We start from the raw sequence: 6781 nt of genomic DNA on the forward strand, positions 1-6781 counted from the left end.
GAAAGTCGGGAACTCTCCCCGACTTGGGAGGGGCCGTATCGAGTGAAAGAAGTTATCCGCCCAGGTAGCTACAAGCTAGAGACACTGGAGGAGCGTCTATTACCCCACGCATGGAACTCCAGAAACCTCAGGAAATATTATCAGTAGGCACATCGTCCGGTGCGAGAGGTGATTTTGTAAATTATGTTTATGATAATATGAATAAATAATTCTTTTTGCAGATTCAAATTTTCCTCTTATAACTGGAAACCCAGTTCATAAACTTGGGTACTCTTTGGAAACCCAGTTCATAAACTTGGGTACTCTCTGGAAACCCAGTTCATAAACTTGGGTACTCTTTGGAAACCCAGTTCATAAAACATGGGTACTAACTGGAAACCCAGTTCATAAACTTGGGTACTCTGGAAACCCAGTTCATAAACTTGGGTACTCTCTGGAAACCCAGTTCATAAACTTGGGTACTCTTTGGAAACCCAGTTCATAAACTTTGGTACTCTTTGGAAACCCAGTTCATAAACTTGGGTACTCTCTGGAAACCCAGTTCATAAACTTGGGTACTCTTTGGAAACCCAGTTCATAAAACATGGGTACTAACTGGAAACCCAGTTCATAAACTTGGGTACTCTCTGGAAACCCAGTTCATAAACTTGGGTACTCTTTGGAAACCCAGTTCATAAAACATGGGTACTCTCTGGAAACCCAGTTCATAAACTTGGGTACTCTTTGGAAACCCAGTTCATAAAACATGGGTACTCTCTGGAAACCCAGTTCATAAACTTGGGTAGTCTTTGGAAACTCAGTTCATAAACTTGGGTACTCTCTGAAAACCCTGGTTATTAAAACTAGGGGGCAAGCCGGGCAAGCCACTCAGCTAGAGTTTATCAGAGACGGAGGAGGACAGAGGAGCACAAATATGGACAAGTATAATTTCATTGATCAAAATGTGGGGGGCCTCGAGGGCCAATACAGAATAAGCCTTAAAAGGTTGTCAAAAAAAAGGGAATCCTGGGGTCTCAAGGACCATTACAAAAAGAAACAGAAAATACTAAGAGATATCCGGGACAGAGGCGGTGTCGACAGCGGCATCAGCAGTATCAGTAGGGGCCTCTAGATCCTCCTCGACAATTGTCGGCCTAGCAGGAGGATTCCTATCTGTCATCACCAAGTTTGGGTTGCATGCTTTGAGTTGGTCAAGGCAATCATAGTACCCAAGACTATAGGCCTCGCTGGACAGACTGAAGAGTTCGGCCTCTTTCTCCTCTGCAGCCTCCTTCACCGCGATCCTTTGCCTCTCTTTGGCTCTCTCCCTCTGGGCGTTCATGGCTTCGGCAGCCTTATCCAGCTTCTACCTTTCGAGGGCCAAATCCTCCGTCAGCAGCTTCTTTTCTGCTTCCACCCGTCCGATGCTCGTTTGGAGCTCCTTGACCTTAGTGGCCAGCTTCCCGTTCACCTCTTCAGATTTGGTGATGGCTTCGGAGAACTTCTTGCTCTTCTCCTTGAGATCGTTGTAGTATATTCCAATCTACAGACAGAAACAAGCATCAGTATAGGAAGAAAGCAAAAGATGGACAGAAAGTAAGCAAATTCATTACCTGATAAAGTGACGAGAACACCGCCTCTTCTCCAGTAGCCGGCGGCTCGTCGACGACCTGTTGCTTATCCTTCAGAAGGAGACACTTGCTCACGATCTCAGCCGCTACTCGGCTCTCGCCCAGGGCAGTATCGTCCTTCTGAACGGCCCAATTGGGCCGAAAAACATTGTCACTCAACCTCACGGGAGGACGGGCTCCAGCTCCAGTTCCAGTGGATGTACCACCAGATTTAGAAGAACCACCTCCCTGAGCAAAGGGGCCCACTAGCCTCACTGTGGTTTTTGCCTTCTGAGCCGGGGGTGGCGCAGTGTCTCGTGACGGGGCCGGGCTCGCCAGCTCAGACGCCTTTCTCTTTTGGCGCTCTTGAATTGCCTGTTGAGCCCCTTCCTGCGCCCTTGGCTGGGCTCCTTGCCTTATCTTCTCGATTGTTGATTGTTTCTTCATTTCTGCAAGTAAGCAAGCAGTCAGAAGCAGATAAAAGGAAAAACAACAGTTTCAAGAGTCTAGCTACATACGTGCCGGAGTCGCGGTACTTATACCAAGTCCGAACAGTGAATGAGACCTGTTCGCTCCACCTCCTCCCGCATCAGGACGAGCGTCCTCTTATCGTCGCCCTCAAGAAGCGGCTTGCAGCTCAATCCGGTGGTATTCGGAGTATCCCACACTAGAGGAACTGGCCAGGGTTCGCTGGACTCCGTGTCGTTGACGTAAAAGAACCTATTTTTCCACGAGTGTATCGACGAAGGGATACCAGTAATGATTTTCAAATCAGGGCGCTGGCTAATATAAATCCAGCCCCCTTCCTTGTGCCTCTTCAGGTGTGCACAAGCACAGAATAGAGGCACGGACACGCCCCTCTCCGGCCGGCCATGAACAAGGTACAAGAACCCAGTCAGTAACCTCCATGAGTTCGGAGCCACCTGGGCAGGAGCCAGTCCATAATATCGGAGCACCGCGACATAGAAGGGGTGCAAAGGAAAGCGAAGCTCTGCTCTCAACGACTCTTCATAAATGCAGAGATCCGAGCTTTCGTTACACGCCCTATCTCCCTCTATTGCCGCTCTCAGCTCGAACGATGGGGGCACACAATATTTATCTCTAATGTCCTTCAGCATGGACTCGGTGAGGTAATTTTCCTCAACTACAGCCCGCATGTTGTACTTAGGGTTGGCCTCCATCCGTGCTCTAGCGATGACCTCCACGGCCCGGCCAGGAAGGAACGTTGTCGACGCCTCAACAACGTCACTACCCCCACTCCCCCCTACTCGGTGGAGACTATCAGTCGGGAGTGGGGTGACGTTCAGATCTAATATCACTTCGTCCTTGTCCCCTCCGTCGTCGCTGTCTATAATATCTACTCTAGCAGCCGGACTAGCCATTACAGGCTTCTGAAGCGGCCTAAGTTCTGAGCTACTACTGGTGGAAGACTCAGAACCGGTGAGTAGAGAGCTCCTAGATCCACGCGCGACTCCAACCACGAACTGCGAAGCCGAACTCGCAGAGCAAGAGAAGAGGAGAAAAAGAGGAGAAGATAAAAGGTGAAAAGTGAAAAATGAGAGGTAAAAGCCTCCTTTTATAACTTTTCGAAGGCGGTGGGGCATTAAATGCGAAGCACGCATCTCGAGGGCACTTAAATGACTCCACATGTCCCTTATTTAATGACGGACACTCCCAGACAAAGATGTGATTGAGCACGCGCGTATGGATACGCGCGTATGAACGCGTACCTCCAAAGGACAACCGGACTGGATCTCCGCACTCCGGACTGGATAATCGCACTCCGGACTGGACTTCCGTACTCCGGACTGGATATAACGCGTTTTTGCAAAACGACAAAAACCAGTCCGGCCCAAGCCGGACTGGACGCAAGACGACAAAAACCAGTCCGGCCCAAGCCGGACTGGATATAACGCGTTTCTACAAAACGACAAAAACCAGTCCGGCCCAAGCCGGACTAGACGCAAGACGACAAAAACCAGTCCGGCCCAAGCCGGACTGGACGCAAGACGACAAAAACCAGTCTGGCCTAAGCCAGACTGGATATAACGCGTTTCTACAAAACGACAAAAACCAGCCCGGCCCAAGCCGGACTGGACGCAAGACGACAAAAACCAGCCCGGCCCAAGCCGGACTAGATATAACGCGTTTCTACAAAATGACAAAAACCAGTCCGGCCCAAGCCGGACAGGCGGACTCCGGACTGGACCTCCGGACTCAAATTCAGCCGGACTCCGGACTGGATTTCCAAACTTGTTTCCAGCCGGACTCCGGACTCAAATCCAGCCGGACTCCGAACTGGACCTCCCGACTGAACCCTCCGATTCTCTTCCATACAGCGCCTGCCCGTCCAGATAATCGATCAACCACACTTTCCCAAGTCACTCAATGACTTGGAAAACTGGGGGGCAACTGATGGGGTGTAAAAACTCCGGCCTCTCACAGGCCGCCACCTGTCCTGGAGTAGGTGAACTCCAGCCTCTCACAGGCCGCCACCTGTCCCAGAGTAGGTGAACTCCAGCCTCTCACAGGCCGCCACCTGTCCTGGAGCAGGTGAACTCCAGCCTCTCACAGGCTGCCACCTGTCCTGGAGTAGGTGAACTCCAGCCTCTCACAGGCCGCCACCTGTCCTGGACACCTCACCAGGTTGTCCCCTATAAATAGGGGTTCAAAGCTCAAACCAACGGGTAATAAGAAAAAACCCTCTCCACCCAAACTCTTAGACTAGCTCTGCACTCCTGCTCATACTGACTTGAGTGTCGAAGGGCCTGTCCGGAGTAAAACCCGGGTTGGTCTTCCGACCTCGCTTGCCTTTGTGCAGGACTCAGCCACTTCGCTCCCCTTCACTCCGGGCCCTCAGGACTCAGCTCCTCTGGTCATCCAGCTCAGCTCTTACGTCACTGTCGTACCTGTTACCGATTTCCGGCCTAACAGAAGTAATCTGTGATTGCAAAATGTGTCTGATTTGCAAACTGATTTGGTTACGCTTTGTGTTAATAAGATGAGTTTAGTTTAATATCTGGAGATTTCTCCAATCTTTTCTTTGTTATAATCCCTGTCATTTGTTTTGGGTTTGTTGCAATCCTAAAATTAATGGCTTCAATTCCTCGTGCCAAATATATTGATCCATTTTACATTCCTCAGATTGCATAGTCCAGCTTGCATTTGGAATTCTAAGTCATTCCCCTATTCGAGTCATGGTATTCACTTACAAGATATTTTCTTCTGATATGAGAGTTATTCAGTTCATGAGATGATATCGAATTGGTTGGTTCTCCCATCTATACTTGCATGCATTTGAAATTCCTCATGAAGTTTTCTCTCATTAGAACCATGACAAAGCTCATATGGAACCTAAGATGTGATCACCTGTTATTTTCCCATGTTCCCTTCTAAAGCATTAAGATAAGGAAAGATGCACTTATTAGATTCTCCCATCCGAGGATTTTGATTGGTTGTGATATAAATTAGCAATAGCTCCTTCATTGCGTCTGTCAAAATCTATGAATGCTATTGATAGGAATCTCGTCTGATGCGTCGTATCACTCAAAAGTTGTTTTCTATCTTGTGGGTCTTAATAGGTCATGTCATCACGAAATGTAATCTGATTACCAACGCCATTGAATTGTCATTTTACATCTACCTTCGGTTTAGAAATATTGATTGAATCATCTCATGTTCTGATAAACTTTGGGGAATACCAAATATTCCTAAAATCAGCCTGAATATAGTAGAGCATACATTATTGAGAGATGATCCAAGCCATTTATTTGGTATCTATTAATGTAGAGGGGACATTCTCATCATATCATCATCCTACAAAGAAAATTCTTAGAGAGACATTAAAGGGGTTTCGGATCATCAAGCAAATGTAAGCTCCCAATATTTTGTTCATCAGGTAGTGTGAACCCATTAGGCTAGAGTCATTGAATAAGGGAACCTTTGCTATTGAAATGGCCAAGCAAATCTTGTTTTCTTCACCTTGGTGAATCGACTTAGCAGAGATGGTATTAAACCTTTCTCTATGGTTGGTGATGTTATTTCAAGTGGTGTTCCCGCACCCTTTTTTCCTCTTTATTTCTTTCCCTTCTCAGGATATCTATATCGGGTTCGGGAGTTTCCTTTGTTTCCGTGTCTTCCTTCGGTTGCAAAGTTCCTTTCCGTTTTTTTAGGCGATGACGAAATGATTCTTGAGCCAACTCTTTACCCTTCTTGTCCTCATACTAGGATTTCTCATAGGGTTTAGGGATTCTCCCTTTGTGGGGCCTTTGCTTCTTATAGGGTTCAACCTTGTCTTCTTCTTCGGGTTTACTTTGCACGTTCCTCGGGATCCTTTTCGAGTTTCGGGATTCCATCGATTTTGGGAACGCCTCGTCGGGTTTAGGCGACGACGGACGGAAACCTCCTGAGCCAAAACCCCTTTCAATCAAAGGGATAAACAAAAACACATAAAAATCAAACAGTAGAAATCCAAAAACAACAAAAATCTAAAAACATAAAAAACACCAAAACATTTTTCGAAAAAGTTATTTCGAACTACGTTGGCTTGATCCCTTTCCACAGGGTACTTAGGTAGCTTGGGTCCACCCAAGTTCAGTCAAACCTTTTTAATAAATATTTTCAAACATTTTCAAACATTTCAAAATAAAAGCAAAAATGGGCAAGGATGGTGATTGCCAGGTCACTCGGAGTCCCCTTTTCATTCCATTTCCGATTTTGATCGTGGTTTTTCGATTTTCATCGGTTTTCCGACGTTTTATCAAGTTTTGAGATTGCGATGACATAACGTGGTCCCTTCACAGGGATTGTCCTCGCTGAGTCCAACGATAAGTCATGACGATCGCGAGACTTGTCCGATCTTCAGCAGATTAGGATCGCTGGGCTTGATTCTCTTTGAATCGCCCTCTGAGCCTATCGCGTGTTCTATTTTCTTTTCCCTGGCATTTCTAGTCCTTGCATATCGTCGACTTTCTGATTCATTTCTTTTCGTTCATCTTTTAGCACGTTTGTCTTTAGTTTCTTTTAATTTGCTTACTTCTCTAGCTTGTGATTGATTGTTATTTCCTTAACCTTATCTCTCGCATAGGTTCGCATGCTAATATGTTTACTTTACTGCTTTGGTTGCTTAGCTATAACGTTTATTCATTCGTCTTGTCCTGATTATCTGTCTAGATATAGCTCTTTACTGCTTT

The sequence above is a fragment of the Tasmannia lanceolata genome, unplaced genomic scaffold, assembly GCF_043159265.1.
Source record: "Tasmannia lanceolata isolate RefF3 unplaced genomic scaffold, GAP_Taslan_0.1 ptg000018l, whole genome shotgun sequence".
Classification (NCBI taxonomy): domain Eukaryota; kingdom Viridiplantae; phylum Streptophyta; class Magnoliopsida; order Canellales; family Winteraceae; genus Tasmannia; species Tasmannia lanceolata.